Source organism: Aristolochia californica, unplaced genomic scaffold (genome assembly GCF_029961685.1).
Source record: "Aristolochia californica isolate CCGP_79_NKW_82.1479 unplaced genomic scaffold, dmAriCali1.0.hap1 SCAF_9, whole genome shotgun sequence".
Classification (NCBI taxonomy): domain Eukaryota; kingdom Viridiplantae; phylum Streptophyta; class Magnoliopsida; order Piperales; family Aristolochiaceae; genus Aristolochia; species Aristolochia californica.
The window spans coordinates 21,594,084-21,614,775 of NW_027182290.1; positions in this window are offsets into that span (position 1 = coordinate 21,594,084).

Below are 20,692 nucleotides of genomic sequence, written 5' to 3' on the forward strand. Positions count from 1 at the left end.
CTTTAAATTTTTTCCATACACAAACTCTAAAATTTTTATTTCATTGTGATCTATTTGCCTTTTATCTCTCTTTTGTTTATGAGATGAAGGGAAAAGTGAAAACTCAAGTTTTAATTTAAGAAAAAAGTATACATCTAAAATGGAAATTCACAATGCACAAATGAAGAGAGCGATAATTCCAAAAAAATTAAGTGAATTTTTGGGATTTTAAACAATTTTCAGTTTTTATATATTAGGTTTTGCAATCGTCGGTAAAAGGGGGAGGCGGGGGATTTTTAACTGAGTGTTGACTCCCAATCCATAATTCGTTCCATACAAAAATATAGCCCATTATGCATGATAAATAACTTTACAATCATCTATGATCATTAGGTTTGCTTTTTGTAAATGGGCAAAATAATGTCTTATTCGACTCAGGTAAATATCCCACCTCACGTTCACTTGAGAATTTAATGAGCGTTTTTTATTCGCTTTAAAAGGTTTGGATCCATTGGTCATTTGCATCTTTAACATGTTTCAAGAGGCATATCCATTTTTTAAAACATGTGTAGAAAAATCTCTTTCATATAAAATTCCAAGCAATTGGGGTTAAATAGTGAAATTTCCCAAACTCGGATAACAAAACTTTTGTGTTCATTTGTGGTGTGTGAATAAATTTTCTTTACTTACATTTGTTACAACTTTAAATTTTTTCCATACATCAACTCTAAAATTTTCATTTCATTGTTATCTATTTGGCTTTTACCTTTTTAAGTGTCTGTAATTTTTTTAATTGTAAACTCTCTTTAGTTTTTATATATTAGATTTTGCAATCGCCAAGAAAAGGGGGAGGTGGAGGAATTTTAACTGAGTGTTGAATCCCAATCCATAAGTCATTCATTACAAAAATATAGCCCGTTACGTATGATAAATCACTTTACAATCATATATGATCGTTAGGTCAACTATTTGTAAATGGAAAAAAAAATGGTTGGTTGGACTCAGGTAAATATCCCACCGCACGTTTACTTGAGTATTGAATGAGCATTTTTATTCTCTTTAAAAGGTTTAAATCTATAGGTCATTTGCATCTTGAACATGTTTCAAGCCTGAATATCCATTTTTTTAAAACAAGTGTAGAAAAATCTCTTTCTTATAAAATTCCACAATAATGGGGATGAAATATTGGAATTTCAAAAACTAGGGTACCAAATCTTTTGTGTTAATTTGTGGTGTGTGAATAATTTTTCTTCACTTACATTTATTTTTGTTTTAAATTTTTTCCATACATAAACTCTAAAATTTTCATTTCGTTGTGATCTATTTGCCTTTTATCTCTTTTTTGTTTACGAGATGAAGGGAAAAGTGAAAACTCAAGTTTTGATTTAAGAAAAAAGTATACATCTAAAATGGAGAGAGAGATAATTCCAAAAAGTGTCTGTACTTTTTAGGTATTGTAAACTCTTTTTAGTTTTTATATATTAGGTTTTGCAATCGTCAGGAAAAGGGGGAAGCGGGGGACTTTTAAGTGAGTGTTGGCTCCCAATCCATAAATCATTCCTTAAAAAAATTTAGCCAATTACACAACATAAATAATTTTACAATCATCTATGTTCGTTAGGTCAGCTTTTTGTAAATGGGCAATATAATCGTTGTTTTCCTCGGGAAAGTACCCCACCGCCCCTTCAATTGAGAATTTAATTATCATTTGTTATTCACTTTAAAAGGTTTGGATCCATAGGTCATTTGGATCTATAAAATGTTTCAAGAATGCATATCCATTTTTGAAAACATTTGTAGAAAAATCTCTTTCTTATAAAATTTCAAGCAATTGGGGTTGAACTAGTGAATTTCCCAAACTTGGATAACCAAACTTTTGTGTTCATTTGTGGTGTGTGAAAAATTTTTTTTACTTATATTTGTTATTGCTTAAAATTTTTTCCATACATAAACTCTAAAATTTTCATTTCGTTGTGATCTATTTGCCTTTTCTCTCTTTTTTGTTTACGAGATGAAGGGACCAGTGAAAACTCAACTTTTGATTTAAGAAAAAAGTATACATCTAAAATGGAAACGCACAATACACAAATGTAGAGCGATAATTCAAAAAAGTGTCTGTAATTTTTATGGATTGTAAACTCTTTTTAATTTTTATATATTAAGTTTTTTAATCGTCGAAATAAGGAGGAGTCATGGGATTTCTAATTGATTGTTGACTCCCAATACATAAGTCATTCCTTACCAAAATATAGCCCGTTACGCATGATAAATCACTTTACAATCAAATATGATCGTTAGGTCAGTTTTTTGTAAATGGGCAAAATAATGGCTTGTTTGACTCAAGTAAATATCCTAAAGCTCATTCACTTGAGAATTTAATGAGCGTTCATTATTCTCTTTTGGATCCATTGGTCATTTGAATTTTTAACATGTTTCAAGCATGCATGTCCTTTTTTTAACATGTGTAGAAAAATATTTTCCTTTTAAAATTCCAAGCTATTGGGGTTGAACTAGTGGAATTTCCCAAACTTGGATAACAAAACTTTTGTGTTCATTTGTGGTGTGTGAATAAATTTTCTTTACTAACATTTGTTATTGCTTTAAATTTTTTCCATACTTAAAATTTAAAATTTTCATTTCGTTGTAATCTATTCTCCTTTTATCTTTTTAAGTGTCTGTAATTTTTTGGGATTGTAAAATCTTTTTAATTTTTATATATTAAATTTTTCAATCGTCGGGAAAAAGGGGAGACGGAGGATTTTTAACTGAGTGTTGACTCCCAATACATAAGTCATTCCTTAAAAAAGTATAGCCCGTTACGCATGGTAAATCATTTTACAATCATCTATGATTGTTAGGTCAGCTATTTGTAAATGGACAAAGTAATGGCTGGTTTGGCTCGGGTAAATATCCCACCGCACGTTAACTTGAGAATTGAATGAGCGTTTGTTATTCTCTTTAAAAGGTTTGCATCTATAGGTCATTTGCATCTTTAACATGTTTCAAACATGAATATCCATTTTTTAAAACATGTGTAGAAAAATTTCTTTCATATAAAATTCCAAGATATTGGGGTTGAAATACTGGAATTTCACAAACTTGGGTAGCAAAACTTTTGTGTTAATTTGTGGTGTGTGAATAAATTTTCTTCTCTTACATTTGTTTTTACTTTAAACTTTTTTCATCCATAAAATCTAAAATTTTCATTTTCTAATGATCTTTTTGCCTTTTATCTCTTTTTTGGTTACGAGATGAAGGGAAAAGTGAAAACTCAAGTTTTGATTTAAGAAAATAGTATACATCTAAAATGCAGAGAGAGATAATTCCAAAAATAGTCTGTAATTTTTAGGTATTGTAAAATCTTTTTAGGTTTTATATATTTGGTTTTGCGATCATTGGGAAATGGAGGAGGCGGGGCATTTTTAACTGAGTGTTGACTCCCAATCCATAAATCACTCTGGAAAAAAATATAGCCAATTACGCATGATAAATAATTTCACAATCATCTATGATCGTTAGGTCAGCTTTTTGTAAATGGGCAATATAATGGCTTATTTGTCTCGGGAAAGTATCCCGCCACACGTTCAATTGAGAATTTAATTAGCGTTTTTTATTCACTTTTAAAGGTTTGGATCCATAGCTCAATTGCATCTTTAACATGTTTCAAGAATGCATATCCATTTTTTAAAACATGTGTAGAAAATTCGCTTTCTTATAAAATTTCGAGTTATTGGGGTTGAACTAGTGGAATTTCCCAAACTTGGATAATAAAACTTTTGTGTTCATTTGTGGTGTGTGAATAAATTTTCTTTACTTACATTTGTTATTGATTTAAATTTTTTTCATTAATAAACTCTAAAATTTTCATTTTGTTTAGATCTATTTGCCATTTATCTCTTTTTTGTTTATGAGACGAAGGGAAAAGTGAAAAATCAAATTTTGATTTAAGGAAAAAGTATACATCTAAAATTGAAATGCGAAATGCATAAATGCAGAGAGAGATAATTACAAAAAGTGTCTGTAATTTTTAGGGATTGTAAACTCTTGTTAGTTTTTATATATTAGGTTTGCAAATCGTCAGGAAAAGGGGGAGGCAGGGAATTTTTAACTAAGTCTTGACTCACAATCAGTAATTCATTCCTTACCAAAATATAGCCCGTTACGCATGATAAATCACTCTACAATCATTTATGATCGTTAGGTCAGATTTTTGTAAATGGGCATAATAATGGCTTGTTTGACTCGGGTAAATATCCCATTGCAGGTTCACTTGAGAATTTAATGAACTCTTTTTATTCTCTTTAAAAGGTTTGGATCCATAGGTGATTTGCATCGTTAACATGTTTCAAGCATGTATATTCATTTTTTAAAACATGTGTAGAAAAATCTCTATCTTATAAAACTACAAGCAATTGGGGTTGAACTAGTGGAATTTCCCAAACTTGGGTAACAAAACTTTTGTGTTGATTTGTGGTGTGTTAACAAATTTTCTTACTTACATTTGGTACTGCTTTGAATTTTTTCCATACATAAACTTTAAAAGTTTCATTTCGTTCTGATCTATTTACCCATTATCTCTTTTTTGTTTACGACATGGAGGGAAAAGTGAAAACTCAAGTCATGATTTAAGAAAAAATTATATCTATAAAATGGAAACACATAATGCACAAATGTAGAGAGAGATAATCCAGAAAAGTGTCTCTAATGTTTAGGGTTGTAAACTCTTTTTAGTTTTTATATATTTGGTTTTGAAATCATCTAGAAAATGGGGAGGCAGGGATTTTTAATTGAGTGTTGACTCCCAATCCATAAGTCATTCCTTTAAAAAATATAGCCCGTAACGCATGATAAATGTCTTTACAATCATCTATGATTGTTAGGTTAGCTTTTTCTAAGTAGGCAAAACAATGGCTTGTTTGAATCAGGTAAATATCCCACCGCACGTGCACTTGAGAATTTAATGAGCATTTCTTATTCTTTTTAAAAGGTTTGGATCCATAGGTAATTTGCATCTTGAACATGTTTCAAGCAAACCTATCCATTTTTTCAAACATGTGTTGAAAAATCTCTTTCTTATAAAATTCCAAGCTATTGGGGTTGAACTAATGGAATTTCCCAAACTTGGATAACAAAACTTTTGTGTTCATTTGTGGTGTGTGAAGAAATTTTTTTATTTACTTTTGTTATTGCTTTAAATTGTTTCCAAACATAAACCCTAAAATTTGTATTTCGTTGTGATCAATTTGCCTATTATCCCTTTTTTGTTTACGAGATGAAGGGAAAAGTGAAAACTCAAGTTTTTATTTAAGAAGAAAGTATATATCTAAAATGGAAACATACAATGCAAAAATGTAGAGAGATAATTCCAAAAAGTTACTGTAATTTTTAGGGATTGTAAACTTTTTTTAGTTTTTATATATTAGGTTTTGTAATCATCGAAAAAAGGGGGAGGCATGGGATTTATAACTCATTTTTGACTCCCAATACATAAGTCATTCCTTACAAAAATATAGCCCGTTACGCATGATTAATCCCTTTACAATCATCTATGATCGTTAGGTCAGATTTTTGTAAATGGGCAAAATAATGGCTTGTTTGACTCGGGTAAATATCCCACCGTTTGAGAATTTAATGAGAGTTTGTTATTCTCATTAAAAGGTTTGGATGCATAGGTCATTTTCATGTTTAACATGTTTCAAGCATGCATATCCATTTTTTAAAACATGTGTAAAAAAATGTCTTTCTTACAAAATTCCAAGCTATTGTGGTTGAACTAGTGGAATTTTACAAACTTGGATAACAAAACTTTGGTGTTCATTTGTGGTGTGTGAACAAATTTTCTTTACTTATATTTTCTATTGCTTTCAATTTTTTCCATGCATAAACTCTAAAATTTTCATTTCATTGTGATCTATTTTCCTTTTATCTCTTATTTGTTTACAAGATGAAGGGAAAAGTGAAAACTCAAGTTATGATTTCAGAAAAAAAATATATATCTAAAATGGAAACGTACCATGCACAAAGGTCGAGAGAGATAATTTCAAAAAGTGTCTATAATTTTTAGGGATTGTAAACTCTTTTTAGTCATTAATTATTAGGCTTTTCAAACGTCGGGAAAAAGGGGAGGCGGTGGATTTTTAACTGAGTGTTTACTCCCAATCCATAAATCATTTGCTTACAAAAATATAGCCAGTCACACATGATAAATAATTTTACAATCATCTATGAACGTTAGGTCTGCTTTTTGTAAATGGGCAACATAATGGCTTGTTTGTCTCGGGAAAGTATTCCACCTCACATTCAATTGAGAATTTAATGAGCATTTGTTATTCAATTTAAAAGGTTTGGATCCATTGGTCATTTGCATCTATAACATGTTTCAAGAATGCATATCCATTGTTTAAAACATGCATAGAAAAATCTCTTTCTTATAAAATTAAAACTTATTGGGTTTGAAGTAGTGGTATTTCCCAAACTTGGACAACAAAACTTTTGTGTTCATTTGTGGTGTGTGAATAAATTTTATTTACTTACATTTGTTATTTCTTTAAATTTTTTCCATTAATAAACTCTAAAATTTTCATTTTTTAGAGATCTATTTGCCTTTTATTTCTTTTTTGTTTGTGAGATGAAGGGAAAAGTGAAAACTCAGGTTTTGAATTAAAAAAAAGTATACATTTAAAATAGAAACGCACACTGCACAAATGTAGAGAGAGATAAATCCAAAAACTGTCTATAATTTTTAGGGATTGTAAACTCTTTTTAGTATTTATATATTAGGTTTGGCAATAGTCGTAAAAAGGGGGAGGCGGGGAATTTTTAACTTAGTGTTGACTCACAATCCATAATTCATTCCTTACCAAAATAAAGCCTGTTACACATAATAAATCATTCTACAATCATCTATGATCATTAGGTCAGCTTTTTGTAAATGGGCAAAATAATGGCTTGTTTGACTCTGGTAAATATTTCACCACAGGTTCACTTGAGAATTTAATGAACATTTTTTCATTCTCTTTAAAAGGTTTGGATCCATAGGTCATTTGCATCTTTAACATGTTTCCAGCATGCATATTCATTTTTTAAAACATGTGTAGAAAAAGCTATTTCTTAAAAAACTCCAAGACATTGGGGTTGAATTAGTGGAATTTCCCAAACTTGGATAACAAAACTTTTGTGTTCATTTGTGGTGTGTGAATAAATTTTCTTAGTTACATTTGTTATTGCTTAAAAGTTTTTCCATACATAAACTCTAAAATTTTTATTTCGTTGTGATCTATTTGCCTTTAACTCTTTTTTGTCTACGAGATGAAGGGAAAAGTGAAAACTCAAGTTTTAATTGAATAAAAAAGTATACATCTAAAATGGAAATGCACAATGCACAAATGTAGAGGGAGATAATTACAAAAAATATCTTTAATTTTTCGGGATTGTAAACTCTTTTTAGTTTTTATATATTCAGTTTTGCAATCGTCGGAAAAAGGGGGAGGCGAAGGATTTTCAACAGAGTGTTGAATCCCAATGCATAAGTCATTCCTTACAAAAAAAATAGCCTGTTACGCATGATAAATCACTTTACAATTATCTATGATCGTTAGGTCAGCTTTTTCTAAATGGCAAAATAATGGTTTTTTTGACTCGGGTAAATATCCCACCGCATGTTCACTTGAGAATTTAATGAGCCTTTGTTATTCTCTTTAAAAGGTTTGGATCCATAGGTCATTTTCATCTTTAACATGTGTCAAGCATGCATATCTATTTTTAAAAACATGTGTAGAAAAATCTCTTACTCAAAAAATTCGAAGCTCTTGGGGTTGAACTAGTAGAATTTTCCAAACTTGGAAAACAAAAATTTTGTGATCATTTGTGGTGTGGAGATAAATTTTTTTGCTTACATTTTTTTTTCTTTAAAGTTTTTCCCTTCATAAACTCTAAAATTTTCATTTCGTTGTGATCTTTTTCCCTTTCATATCTTTTTTGTTTACAAGATGAAGGGAAAAGTGAAAACTCAAGTTTTGATTTAAATAAAAACTACAAATTTTAACTGGAAATGCACAATTCACAAATTTAGAGTGATATAATTCCAAAAAGTGTTTGAAATTTTTAGGGATTGTAAACTCTTTTTAATTTTTATATATTAGGTTTTGCAATCGTCTCCAAAAGGGGGAGGTGGGAGATTTTTAACTGAGTGTTGACACCCAATCAATAAGTAATCCCTTAAAAAATATAGCCCATTACGCATGATAAATCACTTTTCAATCACCTATGATTGTTAGGTTAGCTTTCTATAAATGGGCAAAATAATTGCATGCTTGACGCGGGTAAATATCCCACCGCACGTTCACTTCGTAATTTAATGTGTGTTTATTATTCTCTTTAAAAGGTTTGCATGCATATGTCTTTTGCATCTTTAAAACATTTCAAGCATGCATATCCAGTTTTTAAAACATGTGTAGTAAAATCTCTTTCTTATAAATTCCAAGCTATTGGGGTTGAACTCATGGAATTTCACAAACTTGGATAACAAAACTTTTTTGTTCGTTTGTTGTGTGTGAATAAATTTTTTTTATTCACATTAGTTATTAATTTAAATTTTTTCCATACATAAACTGTAAAATTTTGATTTCATTAAGATCTATTTGCCTTTTATATCTTTTTTTTTTAGGAGATGAAGGGAAAAGTGAAAACTCAAATTTTGATTTAAAAAAAAAAGTATACATCTAAAATGGAAAGGCACAATGCACAAAAGTAGAGAGAGATATTACCAAAAAATGTCTGTAATTTTTAGGGATTGTAAACTCTTTTTACTTTTTATTTATTAGGTTATTCAAACGACGGGAAAAGGGGGAGGCGGGGGATTTTTAACTAAGTGTTTACTCCCAATCTATAAGTCATTCCTTAAATAAATATACCCGTTACGTATGATAAATCACTTTACAATCATCTACGATCATTAGGTCAACTTTTTATAAATGGGCAAAATAATGGCGTGTTTGACTCGGGTAAATATCCCACTGAACGTTCACTTGACAATTTAATAAGTGTTTGTTATTCACTTTGAAAGGTTTGGATTCATAGGTCATTTGCATCTTGAACATGTTGCAAACATGCATATCCATTTTTGAAAACATGTGTAGAAAAATCTCTTTCTTATAAAATTCAAAACTATTGGGGTTGAACTAATGGAATTTCCCAAACTTCGATAACAAAACTTTTGTGTTCATTTTTGGTGTGTGAATAAATTTTTTTACTTACATTTTTTATTTCTTTAAAATGTTTCCATACATAAACTCTAAAATTTTCATTGTTGTGTTCAATTTGCCTTTTATCTCTTTTTTGTTTACGAGATGAAAGGAAAAGTGAAAACTCAAGTTTTGATTTAACAAAAAAGTATATATCTAAAATGGAAACGCACAATGCACCAATGTAGAGAGATAATTCCAAAAAGTGACTGTAATTTTTAGGGATTGTCAACTCTTTTTAGTTTTTATATATTAGGTTTTGTAATCATCGAAAAAAGGAGGTCGCAAGGGATTTTTAACTGAGTGTTGACTCCCAATAAATAAGTCATTCCTTACAAAAATATAACCCATTATGCATGATAAATTAATTTACAATCATGTATGATCGTTAGGTCAGTTTTTTTTAAATGGGTAAAATAATGGCTTGTTTGACTCGGGTAGATATCCCACCGCACGTTAACTTGAGAATTTAATGAGCATTCATTATTCTCTTTAAAAGGTTTGGATCCATAGGTCATTTTCATGTTTAACATGTTTCGAGCATGCATATCCATTTTTTAAAGCATGTGTAGAAAAATCTCTTGCTTATGAAATTCCAAGCTATCGGGGTTGAACTAGTGGAATTTCCCAAACTTTGATAACAAAACTTTTGTGTTCATTTGTGGTGTGTGAATAAATTTTCTTTCCTTGCATTTGTTATTGCTTTAAATGTTTTCGATACATAAACTCTAAAATTTTCATTTCGTTGTGATCTATTTGCCTTTTATCACTTTTTTGTTTACGAGATGAAGGAAAAAGTGAAAACTCAAGTTTTGATTTAAGAAAAAAGTATACATCTAAAATGGAATTGCACAATGTAGAAAAGAAGAGAGAGATAATTCCAAAAACTGTTTGTAAATTTAAGAGATTGTAAACTATTTTTAGTTTTTATGTATTAGGTTTTGCAATCGTTAGGAAAAGGGGGACGCGGAGGATTTTTAACTGAGTCTTGACTCCCAATCCATAAGTCATTCCTTAAAAAAATATAGCCTGTTACGCATGATAAATCCCTTTACAATCATCTCTGATCGTTACATCATGTTTTTGTAAATTGGCAAAATAATGGCTTGTTTGACTTGGGTAAATATCCCACCGCACGTTCAATTGAGAATTTAATGAGCGTTTTTTATTCTCTTTAAAAGTTTTGGATCCATTGGTCATTTGCATGTTTAACATGTTTCAAGCATGCATATCCATTTTTTAATACATGTGTAGAAAAATCTATTTCTTAAAAAACTCCAAGCTATTGATGTTGAACTAGTGGAATTTCCCAAACTTGGATAACAAAACTTGTATTCATTTCTGATGTGTGAATAAATTTTCTTTACTTATATTTGTTAATGCTTAAAATTTTTTCCATACATAAACTCTAAAATTTTCATTTTGTTGTGATCTATTTGGCTTTTATCTCTTTTTTGTTTACGAGATGAAGGTAAAAGTGAAAACTCAAATTCTGATTTAAGAAAAATGTATACATCTAAAATGGAAACGCACAATGCACAAATGTAGAGAGAGATAATTCTTAAAAGTGTCTATAATTTTTATGGATTGTGAACTCTTTTTAGTTTTTAAATATTAGGTTTTGCAATAGTTGAGAAAAGGCGGAGGCGGGCGATTTTTAATTGATTGTTGACTACCAATCTATAAGTCATATCTTACAAAAATATAGCCCATTACGCTTGATAAATCACTTTACAATCATCTATGATCGTTAGGTCAGCTTTTTATAAATGTGCAAAATAATGACTTGTTGGAATCGGAAAAATATCCCAGCGCACGTTCACTTGAGAATTTAATGAGTGTTCGTTATTCTCTTTAAAAGTTTGGATCCATAGGTTATTTGCATCTTTAACATTTTTCAAGCATGCATAGCCATTTTTTAAAATAAGTGTAGAAAACTCTCTTTCTTAGAAAATTCCAAGCAATTGGGGTTGAACACATGGAATTTCCTAAACTAGGATAACAAAACTTTTGTGTTCATTTTTGGTGTGTGAATAAAATTTTTTTACTTGCATTTGTTATTTCATTAATTTTTTTCATACATAAACCCTTAAATTTTAATTTCGTTGTGATCTATTTACCTTTTGTTTCTTTTTTGTTTACGAGATGAAGGGGAAAGTGAAAACTCATGTTTTGATTTAAGGAAAAAGTAAACATCTAAAATGGAAACACACAATGCACAAATGTAGAGAGAGATAATTCCAAAAAGGGTCTGTAATTTTTAGGGATTGTAAACTCTTTTTAGTTTTTATTTATTAGGTTTTTCAAATGTCCAGAAAAGAGGGAGGCGGGGGATTTTTAACTGAGTCTTTACTCCCAATCCATAAGTCATTCCTTAAAAAATATAGCCCATTACGCATGATAAATCACTTTACAGTCATCAACGATCGTTAGGTCAGCTTTTTATAAATGGGCAAAATAAAGGCTTGTTTGACTCGGGTAAATATCCCATCGAACGTTCACTTGAGAATTTAATGAGCGTCTGTTATTCTCTATAAAAGGTTTGGATCCATAGGTCATTTGCATCTTGAACATGTTTATAGCATGCATATCCCTTTTTTAAAATATGTGTAGAAAAATATCTTGCTTATAAAATTAAAAGCTATTGGGGTTGAACTAGTGGAATTTCCCAAACTTTGATAACAAAACTTTTGTGTTCATTTGTCGTGTGTGAATAAATGTTTTAACATACATTTTGTATTTCTTTAAATATTTTCCATACATAAATTCTAAAATTTTCATTTCATTGTGATCAATTTGCCTTTCATCTCTTTTTTGTTTACGAGATAATGGGAACAGTTAAAACTCAGGTTTTGATTTAAAAAAAAAGTATACATCTAAAATGGAAACGCACAATGCACAAATGTAGAGAGATAATTCCAAAAAGTGACTGTAATTTTTAGGGATTGTAAACTCTTTTTACTTTTTATGGATTAGGTTTTGTAATCGTCAGAAAAAATGGTTGCAGGGGATTTTTAACTGAGTGTTGACTCCCAATACATAAGTTATTCCTTAAAAAAATATAGCCCTTTATGCATGATAAAACACTTTACCATCATATATGCTCGTTAGGTAAGTTTTTTGTAAAAGGGCAAAATAATCGCTTGTTTGACTCGGGTAAATATCCTACCGCACGTTCACTTGAGAATTTGTTGAGCGTTCAATATTCTCTTTAAAAGGTTTGGATCCATAGGTCATTTGCATCTTTAACTTGTTTCAAGCATGCATATCCTTTTTTTAAAACATGTGTAAAAGAATCTCTTGCTTATAAAATTCCAAGCAATTGGGGTTGAACTAGTGGAATTTCCCAAACTTGGATAACAAAACTTTTGTGTTTATTTATGGTGTGTCAATAAATTTTCTTTCCTTACATTTTTTTTTGCTTTAAATTTTTTCCATACATAAACTCTTAAGTTTTCATTTCGTGTTGATCTATTAGCTTTTGATCACTTTTTTGTTTATGAGTTGAAGGAAAAAGTGAAAACTCAAGTTTTGATTTAAGAAAAAAGTATACATCTAAAACGGAAAGACACAATGCAGAAATGTAGGGAGAGATAATTCCAAAAAGTTTCTATAAATTTTAGGGATTGTGAACTCTTTTTAGTTTTTATATATTAGGTTTTGCAATCATCGGGAAAAAGGGGAGGCGGAGGATTTTTAACTGAGTCTTGCTCCCTATCCATAAGTCATTCCTTAAAAAAATATAGCCCATTATGCATGATAAATCCCTTTACAATCATCTATGATCGTTAAGTCAGCTTTTTGTAAGTGGGAAAAATAATGGCTTGTTTGACTCGGGTAAATATCCCACAACACATTCACTAGAGAATTAATGAGAGTTTGTTATTCTCTTTAATAGGTTTGGATCCATAGGTCATTTGCATGTTTAACATGTTTCAAGCACACATATCCATTTTTTTAAAAATGTGTAGAAAAATCTCTTTCTTATAAAACTCCATGCTATTGGGGTTGAACTAGAGGAATTTTCCAAACTTGGATAACAAAACTTGTTTTCATTTGTGGTGTGTGAATAAATTTTCTTTACTTACATTTGTTTTTCTTTAAATTTTTTCCACACATCAACTCTACAATTTTCATTTAGTTGTGATCTATTTGCCTTTTATCTCTTTTTTGTTTACGAGATGAAGGGAAAAGTGAAAACTCAAATTTTGATTAAAGAAAAATGTATACATCTAAAATGGAAACACACAATGCACAGATGTAGAGAGAGATAATTCCAAAAGTGCTTGTAAATTATAGGGATTGTGAACTCTTTTTAGTTTTTATATATTAGGTTTTGCAATCGTCGGGAAAAGGGGGAGGCGGGGGCATGATAAATAATTTTACAATCATCTATGATCGTTAGGTTAGCTTTTTGTAAATGGGAAAAATAATGGCTTGTTTGTCTCGGGAAACTATCCCACCGCACGTTCAATTGAGAATTTAATGAGCATTTGTTATTCACTTTAAAAGGTTTGGATCCATAGGTCATTTGCATCTTTAACATGTTTCAAGAATGCATATCCATTTTTTAAAACATGTGTAGAAAAATCTCTTTCTTATAAAATTCCAAGTTATTGGGGTTGAACTAGTGGAATTTCCCAAACTCGGATAAAAAAACTTTTGGGTTCATTTGTGGTGTGTGAATAAATTTTCTTTACATACATTTGTTATTGCTTTAAAATTTTTTCCATCAATAAACTGTAAAAATTTCATTTTGTTGAGCTCAATTTGCCTTTTATCTCTTTTTTTTTACAAGATAAAGAAAAAAGTGAAATTTCAAGTTTTGATTTAAGAAAAAAGTATACATCTAAAATAGAAATGCACAATGCAAAAATGTAGAGAGAGATAATTCCAAAAATTGTCTATAATTTTTAGGGATTGTAAACTCTTTTTAGTTTTTATCTATTAGGTTTGGCAATCGTCAGACATTAGGGAAGGCGGAGAATTTTTAACTGAGTGTTGATTCCCAATCCATAATTCATTCCTTACCAAAATATAGCCCGTTACGCATGATAAATCATTCTACAATCATCTATGATCATTAGGTCAGCTTTTTCTAAATGGGCAAAATAATCGCTTGTTTCACTTGGGTAAATATCCCACCGCAAGCTCACTTGAGAATTTAATGAAAGTTTTTTATCTCTTTAAAAGGTTTGGATCCATAAATCATTTGAATCTTTAACATGTTCAACCATACGTATCCATTTTTAAAACATGTGTAGAAAAATCTCTTTCTTAGAAAACTCTGTGCAATTGGGGTTGAACTAGTGGAATTTCCCAAACTTGGACAACAAAACTTTTGTGTTCATTTGTGGAGTGTGAGCAAATTTTCCTTACTTAAATTTTTTATTGCTTTAAATTATTTTCATGCATAAAGTCTAAAATTTTTATTTTGTTGTGATCTTTTTTCCGTTTATCTCTTTTTTGTTAACGAGATGAAGGGAAAAGTGAAAACTCAAGTTATGATTTAAGAAAAAAGTACACATCTAAAAAGGAAACACACAACGCAAAAATATAGAGAGAGATAATTCCAAAAAGTGTTTGTAATTTTTAGGCATTGTAAACTCTTTTTAGTTTTTATGTATTAGGTTTTGCAATCGTTAGGAAAAGGGGGAGGCATGGGACTTTTAACTGAGTGTTGACACCCAATCCATGAATGATTCCTTACAAAAATATAGCCAGTTATGCATGATAAATAATTTTACAATCATCTATGATCGTTAGGTCAGCTTTTTGTAAATGGGCAAAATAATGGCTTGTTTGTCTTGGGAAAGTATCCCACCGCAAGTTCAATTGAGAATTTAATGAGCGTTTGTCACTTTATAAGGTTTGGATCCATAGGTCATTTGCATCGTTAACATGTTTCAAGAATGCATATCCTTTTTTTAAAAAAATTGTAGAAAAATCTCTTTCTTAAAAAATTCCATGTTATTGGGGTTGAACTAGTGGAATTTTCCTAACTTGGATAACAAAAGTTTTGTGTTCATTTGTGGTGTGTGAATAAATTTTCTTTACTTACATTTGTTATTGATTTAAAATTTTTCCATCCATAAACTCTAAAATTTTCATTTCGTTGTGATCTATTTGCCTTTTTTTATCTCTTTTTTATCTACGAAATGAAGGGAAAAGTGAAAACTCGAGTTTTGATTTAAGAAAACAGTATACATCTAAAATGGAAATGGACAATGCAATATGTAGAGAGAGATAATTCCAAAATGTGTCTGTAATTTTTAGGGATTGTAAACTCTTTTTAGATTTTATTTATATGGTTTTACAATCGTCGGGAAATGGGGGAGGCATAGGATTTCTAACTGAGTGTTGACTCCCAATCCATACGTCATTCGTTGCAAAAATAGCCCGTTACGTATGATAAATCAGTTTACAATCATTTATGATCGTTAGGTCAGCTTTTTCTAAATGGGCAAAATAAATGCTTGTTTGACTCGAGTAAAAATCCCACCGTACGTTCATTTGAGAATTTAATGAGATTTTGTTATTCTCTTTAGAAGGTTTGGATCCATAGCTCATTTGCATCTTTGACATGTTTCAAGCATGCATATCCATTTTTTAAAACATGTGTAGAAAAATCTCTTTCTTATCAAATTCCAAGCTATTGGGGTTGTTGAACTAGTGGAATTTCTAGAACTTGGATAACAAAACTTTTGTGTTCCTTTGTGGTGTGTGGATAGATTTTAATTTCATACATATGTTATTGCTTTAAATTTTTTCGATACATAAACTCTAAAATGTTCATTTCGTTGTGATCTATTTGCCTTTTATCTCTTTTTTGTCAACGAGATGAAGGGAAAAGTGAAAACTCAAGTTTTGATTAAAAAAAAAATTACAAATGTAAAATGGAAATGCACAATGCACAAATGGAGAGAGAGATAATTCAAAAAAGTGTTTGTAATTTTTAGGGACTGTAAAATTTTTTATTTTTCATTTATCAGATTTTGCAATCGTCGGGAAAAGGAGGGGATTTTTAACTGGGTGTTGACTCCCAATCCATAAGTCATTCCTTACAAAAATATAAGTCATTACGCATGATAAATCACTTTACAATCATTTATTATCGTTAGGTTAGCTTTTTGTAAATGGGCAAAATAATGATTTGTTTGACTCGGGTAAATATCCCACCGCACGTTCACTTGCGAATTTAATGAGCGTTTGTTATTCTCTTCAAAGGGTTTGGATCCATAGGTCATTTGCAGCTTTAACATGTTTCAAGCATCCATATCCTTTTTTTAAAACATGTGTAAAAAAATCTCTTTCTTATAAAATTCCAAGCTATTGGTGCTGTTGAATTAGTGGAATTTCCCAAACTTGGATGACAAAACATTTTTGTTCATTTGTGGTGTGTGAATAAATTTTATATTTCTTTAAATTTTTTCCATACATAAACTCGAAAATTTTCATTTTCTGGTGATCTAATTGCGTTTTATCTCTTTTTTGTCCACAAGATGATGGGAAAACTGAAAACTTGAGTTTTTATTTAAGAAAAAAGTATACATCTAAAATGGAACTGGACAAAGCAAAAATGTAGAGACAGATAATTCCAACAAGTGTATGTAATTTTTAGGGATTGTAAACTCTTTTTAGTTTTTATGTATCAGGTTTTGCAATCATTTGCATCTTTAACATGTATCAAGCATGCATATCCATTTTTTAAAACATGTGTAGAAAAATCTCTTTCTTATAAAATTCCAAGCTATTGGGGTTGCTTAACTAGTCGAATTTCCAAAACTTGGATAATAAAAATTTTGTGTTCATTTGTGGTGTGTGAATAAATTTTCTTTACTTACATTTGTTGTTGCTTTAAAGTTTTTTCATACATAAACTCTAAAATTTTCATTTTGTTATGATCTATTTGCCTTATATCTCTTTTTTTTTACAAGATGAAGGGATAAGTGAAAAATCCCATTTTGATTTAAGAAAAAAGTATACAACTAAAATGGAAATGCAAAATGCAAAAATGTAGGGCGAGATAATTCCAAAAAGTGTCAATAATGTTTAGGGAATGTAAAAATTTTTTCATTTTTATATATTAGGTTTTACAATCGTCGAGAAAAGAGGGAGGTGGGGGATTTTTACCTGAGTGTTGACTCCCAATTCATTAGTCATTCCTTAAAAAATACAGCTGGTAACGCATGATAAATCACTTTACAACCACCAATGATCCTTAGGTCAGCTTTTTGTATATGGGTAAAATAATGGCTTGTTTGACTCGGGTAAATATCCCACAGCACGTTCACTTGAGAATTTAATAAGCATTTGTTAATCTCTTTAAAAGGTTTTGATCCATAGGTCATTTGCATCTTTAACATGTTTCAAGCATGCATATGTTTTTTTATAATATGGGTAGAAAAATCTCTTTCTTATAAAATTCCAAGCGATTGGAATTGAACTAGTGGAATTTCTCAAACTTGGATAACAAAACTTTTGTGTTCATTTGTGGTGTGTGAATAAATTTTATTTACTTATACTTGTTATTGCTTTAAATTTTTTCCGTACATAAACTCTAAATTTTTTATTTCGTTAGGATGTATTTCCTTTTATCTCTTTTGTGTTAACGAGATGAAAGGAAAAGTTAAAACTGAAGTTTTGATTTAAGAAAAAAGTATACATCTAAAATGGAAATGCACAATGCACAAATGTAGAGAGAGATAATTCAGAAAAGCGTCTGTAATTTTTAGGCATTGTAAACTCTTTCTAGTTTTTATATATTAAGTTTTGCAATCATCCAGAAAAGGGGGAGGCCGGGGATTTTTAACTGAGCGTTGACTCCATTCCATAATTCATTCCTTACAAAAATATGGCTTGTTATGCATGATAAATCACTTTACAATCATCTATGATTGCTAGGTCAACTTTTTTTAAATGGGCAAAATAATGGCTAGTTTTACTCGAGGTAAATATCCCACCACACGTTCACTTGAGAATTTAATGAGCATTTGTTATTCTCTTTAAAAGGTTTGGATCCATAGGTCATTTGCATCTTTAACATGTTTCAAGCATGCATATCTATTTTTTAAAAGATGTGTAGAAAAATCTCTTTCTTATAAAATTCCAAGCTATTGGGGTTGAACTAGTGCAATTTCCCAAACTTGGACAACAAAACTTCTGTACACTTTTGTGGTGTGTGAATAAATTTTCTTTAATTATATTTCTTATTGATTAAAATTTTTTCCATACATAAACTCTAAAATTTTCATTTCGTTGTCATCTATTTGCCTTTTATCTCTTTCTTATTTACGAGATGAAGGGCAAGGTGAAAACTCAAGTTTTGATTTAGGAAAAAATTATACATCTGAAATGGAAATACACAATGCTCAAATTTAGAGAGAGATAATTCCAAAAAGTGTCTGTAATTTTTAGTGGTAGTATACTATTTTTAGTTTTTATATATTAGGTATTGCAATCGTCGGGAAAAGGGGAAGGCGTGGGAATTTTAACTGACTGTTCACTACCATTCCATAAGTCATTCTTCAAACTAATATAGCCTATTACAGATGATAAATCCCTTTACAATCATCTATGATCGTTTGGTCAGCTTTTTGTAAATGGGCAAAATAATGGCTTGTTTGACTCGGGTAAATATCCCTTCGCTTGTTCAATTGAGAATTTAACGAGCGTTTTTTATTCTCTTTAAAAGGCTTGGATCCATAGGTCATTTGCATCTCTAACATGTTTGAAGCAAGTATATCCACTTTTTAAAACATGTGGAGAAAAATTCTTTCGTATAAAATTCTAGGGGGTTGAACTAGTGGAATTTCCCAAACTTGGACAACAAAACTTTTGTGTTCATTTGTGGTGTGTGAATAAATTTTCTTTACTTACATTTGTTATTGCTTTAAATATTTTTCATACATAAACTCTAAAACTTTCATTTCGTCGTGATCTATTTGCCTTTTATCTCTTTTTTGTTTACGAGATGAAGGGAACTATGAAAACTCCCATTTTGATTTAAGAAAAAAGTATACATCTAAAATGGAAATGTACAATGCACAAATGTAGAGAGACATAATTCCAAAAAGTGTTTATAATGTTTAGGTATTGTGAACTTTTTTTAATTTTTATATATTAGGTTTTGCAATAGTCGGGAAAAGAGGGAGGTGGGGGGTTTTTACCTGAGTGTTGACTCCCAATCGACAAGTCATTCCTTTAAAAATACAACCGGTTACACATGCTAAATCACTTTACAATCATCTATGATCGTTAGGTCAGCTTTTTGTATATGGGCAAAATAATGGTTGTTTGACTCGGCTAAATATCCCATCGCACATTCACTTTAGAATTTAATAGGCGTTCGTTATTCTCTTTAAAAGGTTTTGATCCATATGTCATTTGCGTCTTTAACATGTTTCAAGCATGCATATATTTTTTTAAAATATGTGTAAAAAAATCTCTTTCATATAAAATTCCCAGCTATTGGGATTGAACTAGTGGAATTTCCCAAACTTGGATAACAAAACTTTTGTGTTCATTTGTAGTGTGTGAGTATATTTTCTTTACCTATATTTGTTATTGCTTTAAATTTTTTCCATACATAAACTCTTAAATTTTTATTTCGTTGTGATCTATTTGCCTTTTATCTCTTTTGTGTTAACGAAATGAAGGGAAAAGTGAAAACTGAAGTTTTGATTTAATAAAAAAGTATATATCTAAAATGGAAATGCACAATGCACAAATGTAGAGAGAGATAATTCAGAAAATTTTCAATAATTTTTAAGGATAGTAGACTCTTTTTAATTTTTATATATTGGGTTTTGCAATCATTGAGAAAAGGGGGAAGCCGGGGATTTTTAACTGAGTGTTGACACCCAATCCATAATTCATTCCTTTCAAAAATATAGTCCGTTACGCATGAAAAATCACATTACAATCATCTACGATCCTTATGGCAACTTTTTTTAAATGGGCAAAATAATGGCTTGTTTTTCTCGAGGTAAATATCCCACCGCAGGTTAACTAGAGAATTTAATGAGCGTTTGTTATTCTCTTTAAAAGGTTTGGATCCATAGGTCATTTCCATCTTTAACATGTTTCAAGCATGCATTTCCATTTTTTAAAACATGTGTAGAAAAATCTCTTTCTTTTAAAATTCAAAGCTATTGGGGTTTAACTAGTGCAATTTCCCAAACTTAGATAACAAAACTTTTGTGTTGATTTATGGAGTGTGAATAAATTTTCTTGACTTACATTAGTTATTGCTGTCAATTTTTTTCATACATAAACTCTAAAATTTTCATTTCGTTGTGATCTATTTGTCTTTTATCTCTTTCTTCTTTACGAGATGAAGGGCAAGGTGAAAACTCAAGTTTTGATTTAAGAAAAAAGTATACATCTAAAATGGAAATGCACAATGCTCAAATTTAGAGAGAGATAATTCCAAAAAGTGTCTGTAATTCTTAGGGCTTGTATACTATTTT